The sequence below is a fragment of the Palaemon carinicauda genome, chromosome 22 (genome assembly GCF_036898095.1).
Source record: "Palaemon carinicauda isolate YSFRI2023 chromosome 22, ASM3689809v2, whole genome shotgun sequence".
Lineage (NCBI taxonomy): Eukaryota > Metazoa > Arthropoda > Malacostraca > Decapoda > Palaemonidae > Palaemon > Palaemon carinicauda.
The window spans coordinates 1275187-1296044 of NC_090746.1; the positions used below are offsets into that span (position 1 = coordinate 1275187).

Below are 20858 nucleotides of genomic sequence, written 5' to 3' on the forward strand. Positions count from 1 at the left end.
TCCTAAGCGAGTCACCAGGTCCTGCGATCTGGTCACTCACTTAGTCCAATACTCGAGCAGCCGGTCTCGACCAAGGTAATGTGATGGGCCGTGAACTTCCTTCGGGAGCTCCCCATAGGATCTTCAAAGCTGTACACTTATCCTCAGACACTACCACAAGAGTAGTCCTGAGGCCATTAATCTCACACATGAGGTTAATGACCTCTAGGAATGGTGACTCCAGCTCAGGATCCTCCGTCTCCACGGCCGTGGAAGTGGCTGATCACTCGGTCCCGCTACATCCGTAGGTGTAGGGGAAGCGACATGCTGCCAGGGTGATGAAATCCTCCATGAATACCCTCGCTCTGGCCCTAAGATCGAACCAGGCGTGTATTCAGGAGTCAAGGAATTACCCTAGCATGGTTCATCCCCGACGGAATGCATAGTGGTTCCCACTGCGACCGAGTGCGTGACTGGTCGCTGCGAGCCCCAAGAAGCTCCCGAAGGAGCTCGAGCGCGGTCGCTGGGAACTGCAACACTCACACCAGGAGGTGTAGACAGGTTAGTCGCGCGAGTGGTGCGCGCGGCCTCACCTGTTATATGGCCAGAAAGCATGGGGGTTCGCTGCATCTCGTGAGGATGGTATGCACGAGTTAGCCTGGTCGTGCACAACCGATCCCCTTGCTGCGGGTTGAGTCGCGAGCTGACTCCATGCCGGGCCCGAGTCGTGCGGGTCGAGTGCGCGGCTGTCTGGGCCTGCACCCTGCTCACGCGACACCCGAGTCACGGAGTTGGTCCGCGTCGCTACCCCCGTGGAGGTAGTCGTGCATACCGCGGATTCTTCAAGAGAGACCACAGCTGAGATTTCTCGTGCCGAAGCCAGGACTCTCATTTCCCCGCTCAAGAGCAGTTCAATTCGAGTTTGAGCAGTAGCTCGAGGGCCCGAGGACTCCGTCACCATGCTCTGGGCGACGATACCTACGCCCTCGACCAAGGTTGTCATGTATGGAGACCTCATGCGTGAGATTCGCCGTGAACAATCCCACTAGCGCGGGGAACACGGGAATCTCGCACGTCGCCCTCATCCTCAGGAGGAGAAGAGGTGTCTCCGGGCGCCATGTCTCTTCAGCTGCGACTGGCCTTCCTGTCCCCTCTTTGCTTTTCTCTTTCTCCTTAGGGGAGAAGAGTCAGAGTCAGAAGATGAAGACAAAGAGGAGGAGAGAGAGGAGGATGAGTAAGAAGAGGAATACCGCCCACGCTTCCTCTTCTTGTGCCCCCTCTGAAGTACTAGAACAGTGGTCGAAGCAACAGCAGACGACACTGGACGAGGATGAACAACCTGAGCCATGTCCGTAGGAAGAGCCGTGGTCGGTGAACATGGTGAAACTGAAAAACCTATTGTATCAGCAGGAGTTTGGCAGATTCTAAATCTAACGGACTTGCGGGCGAAGCTGTAAAGGGTTTGCCAGCAGTGGTTAAAGAAATCTGTGTTTAAAACCTTACTCTCCCTTATTTTGACAGTTATTTTACCTTTGGAAAAAAAGTTTGCATTTTGCCAGGAACAAATGCTTTAACACGAACATGGTCAACAACAACAACGGCATCAGGGAACATGGGAGCTGATAAAGTTGCAAAATCAGTTACATTCATGTGTTCATCAACAATCGGATCATTCAAATGACATTGATCAATCTCGTCCGCCAGAGTTAAACAGCGTTTTAACAAATGCAAGTCAGGCTCACCTGATATCCAAGAGACGCCCAAAGGTAACGTGTCGTCATCGGTATCAGAAGGTCCAACAATCTGTCGGGTGTCCCTCGAGATCACGAAAGTAGCAGGAGCACTAAGGTCATCCGCTTCCCCGGCGAAACCCAAAAAATCCCCGACAGGCTGTGAATCCGAGCTTCCCAAAATCATACTCACACCCTCCTCCGACTCAGAGAGGGCGTGAGCAGATTTCATTGTGGTAGTTTCTTGAGACGACACACCTTACACCGGCTCCCAACTCCTCCTCTTCTTCGAAAGAGGCGGGCTCTCCGAAGCAGAAGCAGCTTTAGCGTCCCGGCAATATTTGCGTCGATTCTCGAAAGCTTGCCACTGCAAGGGCGGCCAGGATTCACACTCACGGCAGGGAGATCCTTGAGAGCAAGGTTTTCCCCTGCATGTTGGGCAGAGCGTGTGTGGGTCTACAGAATGTGACGAAAGCCACCTATTGCAGCGCCCGCTACGTCCTACACAACATCGCATCTTACGAGTAATTTTCTCCTCCATTACAATCACACAATCACTAGTACACTAGTACGTACAAGAAAAGGCAAAAGGCTGCAGCGGAGAGTAGTACAACCTTCCACGATGAGCCAAAGCGAATGAATGAGGAAAGCGGGCTGGTGGTTGGGGGGGGGTGGAGCTTAGCTCCGCCCCATACCGCCAGCCAACCAATCAGCACAACTGCCTGGTTTTCTTTCTCCGGCTGTTTCAGCTGAGCTGAAGCGAATTCCTATATTAAATGATTACGAGGTTTGTATATCGCATCAGAACAAATAATAATTATGTCTCACCCTTTCTATGTACAGACCCAAAGAGATTGACTTTTATAAGCATATTAATCATACTTGCCGCTACCTTTGCCAAGCACAGACTTAGACTAATCAGGTTTTCTCACCACTTCCTACTAATATGCTATCGGAATCTATTGCCAATAACCATTACTGAGCAAACCCAGGTCGGCTGCTATTCTGTATGACCTACATCTTTCCACCATCTCTGCCTAGCATAGGCACCAAACAAGAAGATAGAGGAAGCATAGGCAAGTGCCACCTTGTCCTACTCATGTGACTGTACCTTCTGCCTTGACCCAGGTCCCCTTTGCACTAGGACCAGGTATTGTACAACCTTGCAACAAAGTTACACAGTGAACTACTGTGTTGCTAATACCATTTACACGTTCACATTCCCTACGTTGCTTATACTGTACAGTAATACCTCACCATACTATAGTTCACCTATCGCTACCTCAGTACATCACAGATTTAAAAATATATTGTAAGTAAATCTATATCATGAATCTTTGGAAATAACATATTAAAAGTTCTAGAGAGATTGGATCCCCCAGAAAGTCCTCAAACTGCTCTCAGAAACCTGTACTATAAATGTCCATCTTCTGATATGCCACAAACAGCTCATAAAGTATCAATTCTTTATGCATTTCATAAAGATACATAGACGTATCTTTTATACAACCACAGCATTTTCTGTAATTCTACTCAAGGTGTTTAATGTCTTTGTTTCATCTCAACATTAACCCTTTTACTCCCGGGGTATTTGGAAATTTCCCACCCTTAACCCCCAGGGGGTTATTTTTTTCCAAGCACATTTTGCAGTATATTTTATTTAAATTGCTCTAACAGCCTTAATTTTTGTCATAGAGAGGTCAGGTTGGTCTCATTCTCTTGGAAAATGCCTGAATTTTCTCAAAAAATTATAAAAAAATATGAAAAACTAATTTTTATAGCATTTTTTTGCAAGGACGTACCGGTACGTCCATGGGGGTAAAAGGATGGCTTTTGTGAAACGTACCAGTACGTCCTTTGGGGGTAAAAGGGTTAATAATTCATTAAAGCTCATTATACATTTACACCTAAGCCTTGCATTTTTACCTCTATATATTCTTATTTGAATAATCTTGTTCTTTGCAACATTCCCTCGATTCGCGAATCCTACCTCGTTAAGGACACTGCAATTCAAATCTGGTTAGGCTGTGGTACCATAGGCTAGTACATATCTCTTTAATTTCTCTACTATTCGAATATCTTGTTGACATCAGTCTTCATAGAAAATAGGATTACTGATATGGAGTTCCATTATTAATGAAATATCAAGTATCATATTTTTAGGCGACAACGGAGCATTTGTGGGAAAAGCTGCATGGAAGAAAATCAATTGGAAAGAGCAGCACCATAAATGAAAAAAAAAAAGTCATATTTTGGGAGGTGAAGCTATAAATATTTACCAAAAGATACAGGCAGTGTTGATAGATCCAGGGAATCCAGGCTACTTTCCTCTTGGTAAGGGTAGAAGAGATTCTTTAGCTATGGTAAGCAGCTCTTCTAGAAGGACAATCCAAAATCAACCCATTGTTCTCTAATCTTGGGTAGTGCCATAGCCTTCTGCTGACTTGGATTAGAGTTCTCTTGCTTGAGGGTACACTCGGGAATGCTGTTCTATCTTATTTCTCTTCCTCTTGTTTTATTCTTTGAAGTTGTTATAGTTTATATATGGAAGATCTAAATTAATGATGATGCTGTTCTTAAAGTATTTAATTTTGACTGTTTATTACTTCTCTTGCAGTTTAATTAACTCCACGTTTTCTTTCCTCACTGGGCTATTTTTCCCTGTCGGAGCCCTTGGGCTTATAGCATCTTACTTTACCAACTAAGTTTATAGCTTAGCTCATAATACTTTAATAATATTATTAATAATAGGTAAAATTATAGAATGTTGCAATAAATGGTTTGTTGAAAATAAGACTGGTTTGAGTATTTTGTGGCGTTTTGAAATTTTTCTTATAATAATTCCCAGCAGAAATCCATAGTTGAGTTAAGATGGATCGACTACCATAACTGAAAATCTATGCCTTTGAGGTAGGTATCACCATCAATTACAGTAAAAAAAAAAACTTAAAATGTAGTGTACTTGTCTAATTGCGTTGGTATTTGAATAAAATTGTTAAAACTTTGTTTCCGTCAGTCATTGTCATACAAAAAACGTTATCGTAATCAAAATAAGCAATACTGTAATAAAAAAAAAGTAACAGCAATGCACCACAGTCAAAACACTAAACGTTTGTTTACCAAGACTTCCGGATGCATAGAAAACGGGTTTCACCATCCCATTTTCTATGGCATCGTTCGTAGCAGTATTCATTATATTACAAATACTTCCATACTTCGCTTCAGTTCGCTGGTGATTAAACATTATCTCACTGTTCCTATGTTCTGACAAGTAGAATATGTTTGGCAATGCGCATTAGTCCCATGGGCTAACATTGTGGCATCAATTATCAACCAAACAAACGAAGGGTCGAATTGTAGCTTCACACTCCAGCATCTGATCAAACATGGACTTCACTTCTATTTTTAATGATCAGACTAAACATATCAAGCACACGTTTCTACCCTAACCTTTTATTATTAACATGATCAATAAAATAAGAGCTATGATTATATTGCATATTCCAATATAAAAAATTAATAACAAAGAGGTTTAAAACAGAAAACGTTGGGCCCTTTATTCTGTTCGAACAAGTAACTTATGGTAGTGTTTTTCTGAAGGACCGGATGAAAGGAGGCTACTATGATATGTGCTAAAACAATAAAAGGAGCAAAATGGGTACTTTCCATTAAAACATGACAAATTCGAAGATAATTTGTATTTTTCCTAACCATACAAACCTTAGCTATTTACATTGGGTTTACATTTTAGCGCAGCTGAAATGGCGAGCCATTAGAATTTAACGAGGGTGTATTACCCCCCGCGCTAGTTAGCGGGGGGGGTAGGGGAGTGGTAGCTAGCTACCCCTCCCCCCCCCCTCACACACAGGTGAATGCTCACTTTCACTTAGAGGTAGGACTTGTCTTGGGGGACAGGGCTGGCGGGCAAATATGTGTAAATAGCTAAGGTTTGTATGGTTAGGGAAAATACAAATTATCTTCAAATTTGTCATTTGTTCCGTAACCGAAATACAAACCACGCTATTTACATTGGGTGACTTACCCCTTAGGTAGGGTGGAAAGTCCCCAGCCATACTGGCTTTGGCTTTACCCGGGGACTCAGAATCCGAGTGAGTCGCACTCGAGAAAAGGAGTCCCTGCACCTCACAAGTTCCTTGCTCCGCAAGGAACCATGTGGCCTACATAAGCTTGTATGTGAAGGAAGAAGTGTGACCCGTCCTAGGCAGCTGACCTGGAGTTCCAGAAGGAACTCTGGGTTAGGACGTTCCCAATACCACCTCGTCAGGGTATGGGGGACGCCACAGTATTGACTCAATACTCGGAACACAAGGAAGCATGGTTTACCTGCAGAGGTTCGAGGTCAGCTATGCAGAGACCAGGATGCTGCTTCCCCGTAGAGGGGATGATGAAGAAAGAAATAAGGGCCAGACATACTTCTTTCGTTCATGCAGACTAAAACCTGATAACAATGCCCTCAACCTTCTGCTACCTGTCCAAAAAGGAGCCTGAGGTTAGACCAGCTGTTGTGTAGCCACCACAGAGCGATAGAAAACGTATCGAAACTCCCGTGGGTCACCCCCTGCAGGAAGCGGGCTGCGAGGGTCATTAGAAGCTTCCAGACTCCAGCTTGTAGCACCTGCGTCACAGAGTAGTATTACTCGAAGGCGAGGGACGTTGCGATGTATCCAACATCGTGCTGTAGGGCGACATGACGGGGGAGGGTCTGGAGACAGGTCGAGATGAATGTCCTTGAGTCCGGGCTGAAGAGGTATACTGGTGACTCTCCCCCGTGTCCTCCTTGTGCTCCCAAATTGGCTGCAACTGAGGACAAACTGCAGCTGTTCCCAAAGCTAACCTCTCGATTCCTCTACTGGCAAGAAAGAGAAGGTTTTGGGACATCAGATACAGAATGGAGACTCGAAATCTTGAAGGAATTGGACCGAAGGGCCAGGACCCCAAGATTCTGAGTCTAGCCAACAACTCAGGAGCGAACCTGAATGTTGCCTTCCCCTCTTCCTTAGAAAGGGCAGAGTCGTACGAGACCAAGAAGATTGCTTACACACTGGCCGCAGCCAGAGTGAGTAGGAGACCCAAGATGGAATCCAATCCGAGGCCTGTCGTAAAGGGTTTTGAGATCTCTTAAGGGACTAAAAAGTCCGAGCCATGCTCCAAGTTGGAGGTCTCACTCCGACTAGGGCAGGGACGATCGTAGCTTCGCATGAGTGAGGAAAGATCCAGCGGGCAGGAAAAAGTTATTCCTTTAAGCCTGAAGGTCAGGGAAAGGCTGAGCGACAGGCTTCATTGCCGAGAGCGGAAAGGAGTTTCCTCCCGCCGAAAGGCAATAAGACCGTTATTGCTGGAGAAGAGGCCTCAAGGGAAGAGGTATATCTCCCACGGCACCAATCACCGAAGACTCTTCACTTCTCCTGGAAGACCCCTGTGGATGACTATCGCAGATGACGCGACCTCCGTCCCGCGACTGTAGCGGGTTGTCTCTTCTTGAGGAGGAGGCGTAGTGTCTCCAGGCATGAAGCCAAAGCGACACCCCGGTTCGTGAAAGATGTTGCAGTGTGGTTGTTTGAGTAGTCTGTGCCGTGGGAGAAGCTCTCCCGGGAGTTCCATCAGGGGAAGCAGAGGGTCCAGAAACCGTTCTGCGCATAGTCCCAGTGGAGCTCTCCCATTGAAAGGTTGACAGACAACCTGGTCTTGTTGAGACCCATTCTCCACAGACAAAAAGGAGGGAAGACGCAGGCGTCGAAGTTGTCCCACCATCACCGGAATGCATCTTGCCAGAGTCTCGGGGTCTGAGACTGGGGGGAAGAACAGCGGAAGCTTGAGGTTCCAAGCTGTCACGATCAGGTCCCCCAGACCAGGACTTGCTGGTTACTCAAGGCCAAAGAACCCCAGGTACACTCTCTCTACGAGGCTCTGCTCGGATAGTCGGAGAGAACATTCCTCTGCCTGGAATGAGAGAGCCGATGGTGGTATTGAGAGTATCTCAATCATCTCTACTGCAAGATGTGAAGGAGTGAAAATGTGTCCCCTGCTGGTTAGAACATGCCAGAATCATGAAGTCGACGCTGTAGGATCTGTAGAGGGGCCAGACTACGGCCCCTAAGCCTGCCTGAATGATGGAGAGGTATCCTTCAGGTCCTGACCATAGGCCTGGACCGGAACATGAACCCCCCCCTCCCCCTTTTCTTTGACGAGTCCGAGAACAGCATCAAGAATGTGGGGAAAGGACGAGAATATCCACTCCCCTCAAGAGGTTCCATAGGTCAACACCCATTGCAGGTCTAATAGTTCCGCTGGTCCCATAGGGGCCAGGAAGTCCGGTTAATCGTTGCCTGAAACCACCGGAACTTGGACCGCCCCACATGGAACTTATCCTGAGGCGACCGTTCGGAACTATAAACGGGTCAATGAGGAAATGAGAACTAGGAAACGTTCCAAGGTAGGGCTGAAAGCTCTGCTTGACTGAGAACAGGTACTGCGACTCTCCTCAGCCTTGCCACAGTCAACTGAAGGGAAGGCTCGGAGGAGGTGGCAACAGAATCTGGCGTCCCCAGGTGGTCATCCATCCAAGTACCGACCAGAACCGACATTGCTTAACCTCGCTGGACGGACGGGAAGCGGGGTTTCCAACGTGGTAAGGCCGTTGACTCAATATCATGGCCAGATACTCCAGATGCTCCTAGCAAAATACCATGAACCCACACTCATGGTAAGCATCCGGAAGCTTGTCCCGGCGCTGAAGGTCAAACCCGAGCCTACCGGAGTTGACCAGCCCTCCAAAAAGCGAAGGAGGCGGAAGCCTGCAAATGAGCAGCCATGAGGAAAGCGGGGAGAGTTCTCTGGGGAAAAAAAACCTGCGATGCCACGGCGGAATCGCCACACTGCATCATAAACAGGAATACCTGCAGTCTAGGCTGAATTCCACGAGCTCCCTGGAAGATGGATGGAATGGAAACTGAAAGTACCCGTCCTTCCGATCCAGGGTTTAAGGAGTCCTGTCGCCTCGTTACCAGTCTGATCGATTCTGCTGTTCTACGCTGGACGAAGTTTGTTCGACAAACTTGATCAGGGCTGAGAGGTCGACTACGGAACTCCCGTCTCAGATACTTCCTTACAAGAAAGGATCGACTGAAGAAGCCGGGGGTGAAGCCGTCGATGATCCTATGGTGGACCTTCTCCTAAGGTATGGATCATTCTGCCCAAACGGTCAACTCTTGCCGACCCTATGGCATAGAGGTTCAGAGACACTGAATTCGCTGACAGAGACGGCAGGCGCGATATCCTTGGCTGATCACAGAGATCGTGCGGGAATGATCATCGGGAAGCTGTCATCCGGATGAGTAACCTTAAGCATCCTCCCAGCGTGAAACCTGCAAGGGGGGGGTGCCAATCCTAGAGTTCGTGAACTCTGCCGCTCCCTTTAGGACTATGCCCCCCCCGGGGAGCCTCCCGTGCCATCTGTTCCTGACAGGAGGAAACTGCAATTGGACACCTTGTCTCAGTTGTCGTAGCCGATAACTTTGGCCGACGTGGTTGAAAGAAAAAGGCGCTGGAGCCCTGCAGAGTCTGGAAGAAAGCGCCTTGGAGGAGTGAAAACGGAAGTCGACTTCCTCCGCACAGCCGCTGTCTAAGTCTCTGTCCCTGGGCACAAACAAACTCTTCTCAAGGATGGAAGGGTGTCTGAGGTTGTCGACATCCACGGATGAGACACCCAGAAGGTCCAACATCGAGCTTGCCCGCAAGTTAGATACTTAACGACGAAACGCCAAGGTGCCTGAGCCCGAGAGGAGGAAAGTACCCATGACCTTCATGTAGATTCCTTGAACCAAACCTCGGGCCGTAACCGAGGAAGGAAAGGACCTGGTAAGCCCCTACACGAGGTGGAGAAGAGGAAGGGGTAAGCAGTCACCCCTTGGCCGATGGAAAAATCTCGAACGGAAAGCCCCCGCCAAAAATCCTTCCAGGGAATGATGGGGAAGGGCTAACCCAGGTTCTGGAAAGAGGAGTGTTGCTCAGACCTCCCTGAAGATTCTTCCTATTCTTGCAAGTGCCATGCTCTGCGTTTACGGGGTGAGGCCGTGTTCAGGAAATATGCTCCAGAAGAACTCGCCAGGCTGGCCATGCTGCGAAAACCCCAATGGGAATCGTGGTCGCAATCGCCCTGGAGCTCGCGCGATGGTAAATCAATGATTTGCGCGTGGGCGAACGTGGAAGCGCCCATGCGCGGTCACGCAGGAACGCAAACAAAGGTGAGCGAAGGAGCGCAGAAGGAGGGCGAGCGTGGAAGGAAAGGCGAGAGCTGGTGGTCGGCAAGTGTTAACCCATAGGCGAGTAATGGATACTGCAAGAATTAAGCTGACGTTCATGCGAAGAAACCCCGTCGGCTCGCGCGACGGAACACCGTCCGTCCGTGCGACGGAAACCATCCGTTCACGTGACGGAATACCGTTGGTTCACGCGGGCGAACATTGGAGAGCATGTGCGCGGTCGCGCATGAGCGTAGACGTGCAGGCACGCGGGCGTGCAGTCGCGCAGGAACGTGGGCGTGTGGCCGCGCAGGCACGTGGGCGCGCGGGTGAGCACAGGCGGTCGGGAGACCGATGGCGCGTCGGCAAGCGATGGCGCGTTCTGGCGAGGCGATAGCCCGCAGGAGAGTGACGGAGCGTTGGCAAGCGATGGCGCGTTGGCGAGCAGTGGTGCGTTAACAAAACGCTAGCGAGCAGATGAAGAATCGCGCGGGTGCATAGGCGATTGCCAACGTGAGAGACACTAGTGATGGTTAGCGCGCACCGCGCTAACAGAAGGCGCGCAGGTGCATCAGGAAGGTGAGCGCTGAATCCAGCTGTTAATCAGGCGATCATAGACAGTGAGAAACCCGTTGGCGCCCATTGGTGCGCGGCAAAGAAGGGCGCGCAGATGTGCGCTGGCGATTGAAGAAAGCTGGCGCACAGAAGGACAGAAGAAAAGGTGAGCGCTGGGGAGCAAGAGGAAGATCTACGGCAAGACTCAGCTACCGGAGATCGTGGTCCACAGCAGGCGAGCGCTAGATCGCTACTGATGGTGGTCAGGGGAACCGACACGCGTGGCAGATCGATCGCGATCGTTGACGCGTAGGAGATCGCTGGCGAGCAGGTGAACGTTGACACGTCTAAGGTCGCTGGCGAGCTGATGATCGCTGACGAGCAGAAGGCAACGCGTGAAAGCCTGCGCATAGAAGAAGAGTCCTTGACCCAGACCTGAACCGAAGTTCTAGATCGCGAGGGCGAACGTGGGCGCGTAACAGGAACCAACAGGAACCGCAGAGATGATCATCATGAGAGCGCAGACGAACAGGAGAGCGTTGGCGAACAGGAGAGCGCTAGCGATCAGGAAGCGCTGATGAGCAGGAGCGCGCCTGTGCGCTAACACTGAGCAGGAGCAGGCCGGAAGACCGTTGCCTGGCCGCCGGGAGACTGATGTCCGTCGGAAGACCGTTGTCTATCCGTCGGGAAGACCGTTGTCCGTCGGGAAGACCGTTGCCCGTCAGAAGACGAGGTCAGACTGCTGTCCATCTGCACCAGGGCGGATGAAGGAGTTGTAGGCTGCAAACGTAGATTCAAAAAGGCGCCTCTTAGCACCCTTATAGGGAGATGAGAGGCCCTACGACGAGGCGGACGGTGAGCCTTACGGCGAAGGAGGCCAACAGCAACAACAGCAGAAGAATCCTCCGAAGAGGAGTCTCTATGAGTGTACTCTCTCGCGAACGAAAGAGAAACACTTCGTCGAAGAGACTGGTCAGCCAGTGACCTAAAAGGAGCAATCCTCCGAAGAGGGGCTCCTGCAGTTGCCCAGCCCCTTTAGCAAACTGCAGGTGTGACCGCTCAGCACCAAGAGCATAGTCGCACGAAAAAAAGGCAAGAGAAGAACCCCCCAAAAGGGGAAAAACTCAAGCCTGGACAGGAAAAACTTCCCTCGGAAGGAAAGTTACCAACCCAAGGAGGCAAGCCTCCTGAGTTCTAAAATGAACTGGAGAGCTGTCAATCGTCACGGAGTACTTCCAGTAGAAGGAGACACGCCCCTGACGAAAATCCAAAGGGGAGGCAGCATCCGAATCCCCAGGCCTCCACAAGACAGCTCACACCGTAGCCATATTACAGAAACGAACTAGATCGGTAACTGTAAAAAAATAAAAACAAAAAACATTAGTACACATTCATTCCCCCGGGAAGGCTCCGAAGAGGAATCCCGAGGGAAAGGAAACAAGAATTACACAACAGGCACGTACCCTCACAACCACTTACACTCGTGGAAGGAGAGCTGTAACCAAAACAGAATTATAACAATTATAATTATGAAACTATGTAATTATGTAATTTAAAAAAGAATGAACACTAAAGAAAGAACGAAAAGCCCGAAAGGAATCGTTCTACAAGCTGAAAAATTAACAACTACAATTAGATTCATAAACTAATTGAGACAAAACGTACGGCGTAGCAACCCCCCCCCCACACGGGAAGGAAGCTACAAGGGAGTAGTAAAATGTAGTAAAAGGGTGAACGACCTCAAGAGAGAGAGAGAGAGAAAGACCAAAGTCAAACTCGATCGCAACCCATAAAATTACGCCGTGGTGGCCTAACTGCCGAGGACTCCACGGAGATATCGTACACTACACACACAACTCTGAAAAGGAAACTTACTGATTTCTATACTCAAATATATATACAAACATGAAAACATGTTTACATATATATTGAGTAAAAGAAAAGTAAGCGATTAAGTAAAGACAAAACAAACAATGGCTGCCAAGTGAGGACCAAGACAGAGACGTCTGTCCCAGTCCGAGCCAAAAGTGAAAGTGAGCATTCACCTGTGTGTGAGGGGGGGAGGGGTAGCTAGCTACCACTCCCCTATCCCCCCGCTAACTAGCGCGGGGGTAATACACCCTCGTTAAATTCTAATGGCTCGCCATTTCAGCTGCGCTAAAAGGTAAACCCAATGTAAATAGCGTGGTTTGTATTTCGGTTACGGAACAACTGTAACTTTGTTAATAGAGGTTTCCGCCAGTAGTAGGCTATGTGGTATTCAAAAATGCTATTTTCAATTTAAAATAAATTTTTTAATACACTTACCCGGTGGATATATATGTAGCTAACGTCTCCGACGGTCGACAGATTAAAAAAACTCGCGAGCGATCACCGTGGTGGTTGCTGTGTGTGAACACCAGCACCAACTGCCGGCAGGATACCATATATATTTCCCCAGGAATTCAGTTCTTCTCAGTCCGTAGGGTCTCTATCGGGGAGGAAAGGGGGGCCTTTAATTATATATACAGTGAACCCTCGCTACTTCGCGGTTCGACAATCGCGGATTCACCACTTCGCGGGGTTTTCCCATAACCCATATATATATACATATCGCGGATTTTCCGGAAAATTCGAAAATACCGCGAAATCTGAAGATAACCAAATACGATATTTTGTTACCTGTAATTCCATTAATACTGTAATTAGTAATATCTGCTCTTACTGATTGTTCATTGCATTACATATGATATATAATTCAGCACAGAAAGAAATAAAACACGAAAAGAGAATGTGATCATACGATAATTCAGTACGTAGTAAAATTAAATCGAACATGAAACGCAAATCAGATGCAGTCATACCATATTAGAATGGTGTGTACTGTAATGGATGTGCTTCTTTTCCATGAATCTTTTGTATGTATACGTACGTAGTACAGTACTGCATCCAATAATATTCTTTGTTGCAAAAATCACATTTCGAATAAGTACTGTAAGCGTACGAGAGAGAGAGAGAGAAAGAGAGAGAGAGAGAGAGAGAGAGAGAGGCGTAAAATAGCGTACGTACGTAAATTTTTATTATTATTGTTATTATTATTATTATTATTGTTGTTGTTGTTAATAAAATTATTATTGTTATTATTATTAATCATTATTATTATTATTATTACTGTACAGTATTATTATCATTATTTATTATTATTACGGTACCCTTGTACTTAATCTACGTACGTTCAGTATGCGCGGGGCATCTTCTATGAGTAACCAACGCACCATGTACTGTAAGACGGGTTGTGATTGGTTCAAGCGCTGATAGATGACGAATCAAAACTCAAGTTTTGTTATCTAGCCTGTGATTGGTGTTTTGCCCGCATCTTCAACTTCCAGCATCACAGTTCTCGCGGGTCTGCATCGTTCACTTTCTCTTTCCGCGTATTGCTGAGTAGACGTTCTTAACTTTGTGAAGTTTAATCTGTGCTGTGTGCGACTGTTTTAAGTTGAACTTTTTGTTGAACTTTCTGTTACAATGGCTCCCAAGCGTTCTGCTTCTAGTAAGGCTGGTAGTGAGCCTAAACGCCACCGAAGAATGATGACGATAGCTGAGAAGGTTACGCTTCTCGACATGTTAAAAGATGGTAGAAGTTACGCGGCCGCCGGCCGCCATTTTGGCATCAACGAATCCACCGTTCGCTACATCAAGAAGGACGAGGCGAACATTAGAAAGACTGCTGCAATCACCTTTAGCAGATCAGCGAAGCGAGTCGTTACAACGCGTAATAAAACGATCGTACGCATGGAAGGTGCTTTAGCTGTGTGGATTGCCGACTGTCGGAAGAAGAACATAGCGTTGGATACGAACACCATCCGAACAAAGGCTTTGAGCTTGTATGAGAATTTTGCGGCAAAGGAACCTCATGACGACGATGGCGACCATGCTGAAGAAGATGATGATGTAGATGATCCTCAACCAGGGACCTCCACTGATTCCCAGCGTCAGAAACAACGTTTTTCCGCCAGCAAAGGATGGTTCGCGAAGTTTCAGAAACGCTTCGCCCTGAAAAGCGTTTCCCTGCATGGGGAGTCTGCTTCCGCTGACACTGCCGCTGCTGAAACTTACGTGAACCAGACTTTCAAGAACATTATCGCTGAAGGTGGATACAAGCCGGAACAAGTGTTTAATATGGATGAAACCGGCTTGTTTTGGAAGAGAATGCCGTCGCGAACTTTCCTGTTCAAAGAGGAAGCCAAAGTCTCTGGCTTTAAGGCATTCAAGGATCGCGTTACCCTCGTGATGTGTGGCAATGCTGCTGGATTTTTGTTAAAGCCGGGGCTTATTTATAAGTCGAAAAATCCTCGCGCTTTGAAAAACAAAAATAAGAATCTCCTTCCCGTGTACTGGATGCATAATCAAAAAGCATGGATTACGAAGATGCTGACCTCCAACTGGTTCCACCAGTGTTTCATCCCGCAAGTCCATGAATATCTCTTAGAGAAGGGCTTGCCATTCAAGATCCTTCTCCTTATGGATAACGCTGGTGGACACGCAACTGACCTGTCGCGTGAGGGCGTTCAGGTTGAGTTCCTGCCACCCAACACCACGTCATTAATTCAACCAATGGACCAGGGGGTTATCAGGGCGTTCAAGGCCCTCTACACGAAGAATACCTTGGCGGACCTCGTTGCGTGTGTGGATGCTGCCCAAGATGACGAGGATGAAGACTTCAACTTGAAGGCGTACTGGCGGCAGTACACCATAGCCACGTGCCTGCAGAATATTCAAAAGGCACTTCAAGAGATGAAACCTGCAACCGTAAATGCGAGCTGGAAGAAGCTGTGGCCCGATATTGTTTACGACGACAAGGGATTTACTCCGTCGGAAATCCAACACTCTGCAATACGGAAATCTGTGCAGTTGGCTGCCATAATTGGGGGTGACGGGTTTGGCGACATGACGACTGAAGACGTCGACGAGTTGTTGGACTGCCATTCCCAGCCCCTAACTGACGCAGACCTCGAAGACCTGACGAAATCGGCAAGTGAGGAAGAGAGTGAGGGTACCCAGGAAGAGACCCAAGAAAATGTAGAAGAAACGGGCTTAACATTAGAACGGCTCGCCAAGTTCTGCAACCATATGAAGGAGGCGAAAGAAAATGTTGCAAGAGTGGGGACGAGGATATGGTTCGCTCGATGCAATTCTGCAACAAGGTCGATGACATCACGACTCCCTACAGGATGCTCTTGGATCGAAAAGAAGCAGCAGCGGCAACAACTTCCGATCACAATGTTTTTTCAGCCTCGCAAAAAAGAGCCAGTTCCTCCTGCTAGTACGCCTTCGGAAGAAATTGAAGAAGTTGAAGAGGTGTCCCAGGAAAAGACACCTCCGTCTGAAGAGACGTAAAATACTATCATTGACTGCACAGTAGAACACATCATCAGCTTCATCATCATCATTTCTACTGTGCAGCAAATTCATCGCCATCGTCATTCAAGTTTTTCTTGAACTTCTTTCGTGGTGAGTACAGTAACAATCTTTATTTTTTACTTTAACCTGTTTTATAGTTTAGTAATGTACGTACTGTATGCATTAAGTTAAAGGAAGGTTTTAAAAGTCTACATGTTGTAACCTATCATATTTTTTTTGTTTAAAATTTACATTTACGTACGTAAAACACACACTCTCTCTCTCTCTCTCTCTCTCTCTCTCTCTCTCATCTCTCTCTCTCTCTCTCTCTCTCTCTCTCTCTCTCTCTCTCTCTCTCTCTCTCTCTCTCTCTCTCTCTCTCTCTCTCTCTCTCTCTCTCTCTCTCTCTCTCTCTCTCTCTCCTCTCTCTCTCTCTCTCTCTCCTCTCTCTCTCTCTCTCTCTCTCTCTCTCCTCTCTCTCTCTCTCTCTCTCTCTCTCTCTCTCTCTCTCTCTCTCTCTCTCTCTCTCTCTCTCTCTCTCTCTCTCCTCTCTCTCTCTCTCTCTCTCTCTCTCTCTCTCTCTCTCTCTCTCTCCTCTCTCTCTCTCTCCTCTCTCTCTCTCTCTCTCTCTCTCTCTCTCTCTCTCTCTCTCTCTCTCTCTCTCTCTCTCTCTCTCTCTCTCTCTCTCTCCTCTCTCTCTCTCTCTCTCTCTCTCTCTCTCTCTCTCTCTATAATTGTTTTCCTGCTTTGCTACGTACAAGTACTGTATAATTTATATTTGTAAGGTAACATATTTTGTAAATGCTTTTACTGTAAATACTGTATGTACTGTATCATTATTTATCACTATCATCATGCGTGTTAAATGCCTTGTTTGTTCTGAGCGTGGTTGTTTACTGAGCGTACACGCCGTCGTTTTCAGGCGGCGTCATAAAGAAAAAGATTTCATTTGGAAGTCCTAAGAAAAATACGTAAACTAAAACATTGGTAATAAAAAAATCAACATACAGTACTGTATAATCAATATAATCGATGCAAAAACTAACCATACGTACATATATGTGTACACTAAATGAGTTTGTTTCTTCATTATGATCAGAGATGAACGTAAACAAAACATTGGTTGCCATTTTTTATCGTGCTTTTTAGGTGTTTAGGAAACACATGATATAAAATCGCCTTTAATATTTGTGCCTGTTTTAGTTTAGGGTGCTGTAGTACATGCATTAAGTGTTCTGTACATTAAAGGGTGGTTTGTTAACAGTACTACGTACAAGGGAAGGTTTTAAAAGTCCGAATATACATGTTAAATAAATAGGTAAATATGCTGTCACTACTTCGCGGATTTTCACCTATCGCGCCCGCGTCTGGAACCTATCTACCGCGATAAACGAGGGTTCACTGTATCCACTGGGTAAGTATATTAAAAAAAAAATTTAAAATTGAAAATATCATTTTAAAATATCTAACTTAGCCGGTGGATATATATATAGCTGATTCACACCCATGGTGGAGGGTAGAGACCAGTATTAAACATTAAAGGAATATAAGCTTAAGAGTTTTTGACAATCATTCAAAAAACAAACTTAAGTATAGGTACCTGATAAAGAAGCTGACTCTGATGATACTCTGCCTCATTAGTCCGCTATCCTTACAAAGCCCAGCGCTCCACACAGGGTGCTGAAAGACTTCTAGGAGCTATTATATTTAGGGGTGAACACCCCTATAACAGGACCTCATCAATACCCTTGATCTGGGCGCTCTCAAGAATCAAGTTTGACCACCCGCCAAATCAAAAGATTGCGGAAGACTTCTTAGTCTCCACGTTCAATCCAAAAAAAGTTTCAAGAGAAGAAAAAGGATATTGGGATTAAGGGAATGTAGTGGTAGAACCTTCACCCACTACTGCACTCGCTGCTTACGAATGGTCCTAACGTGTAGCAGTCCTCATAAAGAGTCTGGACATTTTTTAAATAATGTGAAGCGAACACAGATTTACTCCTCCAAAAGGTTGCGTCCATAATGCTTCTAAGGGATCTATTTTGTTTGAACGCTACTGAAGTTGCCACCGCCCTAACTTCATGAGTTTTAACTTTAAGCAATTTCAGATCATTCTCACTTAAATGAGAGTGAGCCTCTCTAATTAAAAGTCTGATAAAATAAGACAACGCATTCTTTGACATCTCTAAGGAGGACTTTTTAACTGAACACCATAAAGCCTCTGAATTACCTCGCAGTAATTTGGTTCTATTTAAATAAAATTTAAGAGCTCTTACAGGGCACAGGACTCTTTCAATTTCGTTCCCAACAATTTCAGATAGACTGGGAAGTTCAAACGATTTAGGCCATGGACGAGATGGTCGTTCATTTTTGGCTAAAAAACCAAGCTGAAGCGAGCATACTGCGCTTTATTAGAGCAGAAGCCGATATTTTTGCTGAAAACATGTACTTCACTAACTCTCTTTGCGGTAGCCAAGCTCACTACAAAGAGAGTTTTGAGTGTAAGATCTTTGAGTGAGGTTGAATTCAACGGCTCAAACCTACCAGACATAAGGAACTTAAGGATCACGTCCAAATTCCAAGCAGGAGTAGCAATCTGACGCTCCTTGGAAGTCTCGAAAGACTTGAGAAGGTCTTGAAGATCTTTATTATTAGACAGATCCAAATTTCTATGTCTAAAACCTGAAGCTAACATGCCTCTGTAGCCTTTAATGGTTGAGGCAGAAAGGATGCGATCATTTCTAAGATAAAATACAAAGTCTGCAATCTGTGCTACAGTGGCATTGGAAGAGGAAATAGAGGAGGACTTGCACCAGTCTCTAAATACCTCCCATTTAGATTGGTAGATCCTGATGGTAGATGATCTTCTAGCCCTTGCGATTGTTCTAGCTGCCTCCTTCGAAAACCCTCGAGCTCTATAGTGTCTTTCGATAGTCTGAAGGCAGTTCGACGAAGCACGGGGAGACTTTGGAGAAATCTTTTTACATGAGGTTGACGCAGGAGATCCATCCGTAACGGTAAACTTCTTGGGATGCCCACCAGCCATAGAAGTACCTGTGAACCATTCTCTCGACGGCCAGGGGGGAGCAACCAACGTCAACCTGGTCCCTTCGTGAGAGGCGAACTTCTGAAGAACCTGGTTTAGGATCTTGAATGGTGGGAAGGCATAGATGTCTAGGCGAGACCAGTCCAGCAAGAAAGCGTCTATGTGGGCTGCCTCTGGATCTGGAACTGGAGAGCAGTAAGTTGGGAGCCTCTTTGTCAGTGAAGTCGCAAACAGATTTATGGTGGGTTGACCCCACGTCAGCCATAGCTTCTCGCACACATTCTTGTGTAACATCCACTCCGTGGAGATGACTTGTCCTCTTCTGCTGAGGCAGTCCGCTAAGACATTCATTTCTCCTTGCACGAATCTCATCAAAAGAGAGATGTTTCTTGCCTTTGACCAAATGAGGAGGTCCCTTGCGGTGACGAAAAGGGAGTGGGAGTGAATCCCTCCTTGTTTTGAGATATACGCCAAGGCCATGGTATTGTCTGCATTCACCTCTACCACTTTGTTCTGAACCAGACTCTCAAAACTCTTTAAAGCTAGATGGACTGCCAGAAGTTCTTTGCAGTTTATATGGAATTTCTTCTGATCTGTGGACCAAAGACCTGAGCATTCCAGATTGTCCAGTGTCGCTCCCCAACCCAAATTCGATGCGTCTGAATACAACACATGGTTTGGGTTCTTGATCGCAAGAGAAAGACCTTCTCGAAGTCTGATGTTGCTGTCCCACCAAGTCAGACATGTCTTGATTGAGTTGGAGATTGGAATAGAAATCATCTCTAAGCCCTTCTCCTTGTTCCAATGGTGGTTTAGGTGAAACTGGAGAGGGTGAAGGTTGAGTCTCCCCAGAGAGATAAACTGTTCCAGCGATGAAAGAGTTCCCACGAGGCTCATCCAACCTCTTACAGAGCAACTGCTTTTCTCTTGCAAGTGACGGACTTGTAGCAGAGCTTGCTTCATTCTTGTGGGAGACGGAAAAGCCCGAAAAACTCGACTCCTTGGTTAGGTCTAATGTCCATTTGAGGTTCTCCCGACAGCGATTTAATGATGACGCCCTGACTAACCACTCGTCCAAATAAAGGGAGGCTCTGATCCCTGACAAATGTAGAAAGCTTGCTACAATTTGCATGAGCCTTGTAAAAACAAGAGGAGCAGGGCTGAGGCCGAAGCACAGTGCTCGGAACTGATACACTACTTTCCCGTACACAAACCTCAGATATTGTTGAAAGTTTGGGTGAATCGGGATGTGGAAGTATGCATCCTGAAGGTCGAGAGAGACCATCCTGTCGCTTTCCCTTACTGCTGCTAAAACAGATTTGGTAGTCTCCATTGTGAACTTTGTCTTTACAATAAACACATTGAGTGCACTTACTGTACATCTAGCACTGGCCTCCAACCTCCTGTGTTCTTCGGAACCAGGAAGAGACGGCTGTAAAAGCCTGGGGATTGAAGGTCCAAGACTTTCACCACCGCCCCCTTTTCTAACAAAAGAGACACTTGATGTCGCAAAGCCTGTCTCTTTGTTTCCTCTCAATACCTGGGAGAGAGATCTATCGGAAAATTTACTAGAGGAGGTTTCCGTACAAAAGGGATTTTGTAACCCTCCTTTAGTAACAGAACTGATCTCGGCCTGCTCTCCTTCTCTCCCAGGCCTGCCAGAAGTTCGTCAGTCTGGCACCTACTGCTGTCTGAAGCCGTGGGCAGTCAGACTCTGCCATGGGAGGATTCGGATCACCTTCTCTTACCTCGTTTGTTATCCGGACGAGAGGTTCCCCTGCTGGGGGCTCTGCCACGAAAGGGAGGAATAAATCTTGTCGCTGGCATATCAAAATTGGGTTTGTTGGCATAAGAAGGTAAAACCTTGCGTGCTGTCTTGGCCACTAAATCGTGCGTGTCCTTCAG

At 46.8% G+C, this 20858-nt stretch overlaps 1 protein-coding gene and 1 pseudogene across 1 annotated transcript in view; both read right to left on the bottom strand.

Moving 5' to 3' along the window:
* LOC137616265 (UPAR/Ly6 domain-containing protein crok-like) overlaps window positions 1–20858 on the bottom strand; it is a 69640-nt gene that overhangs the window by 42511 nt on the left and 6271 nt on the right. The window lies entirely within an intron of this gene.
* On the bottom strand, window positions 8254–8372 carry LOC137616805 (5S ribosomal RNA; annotated as a pseudogene).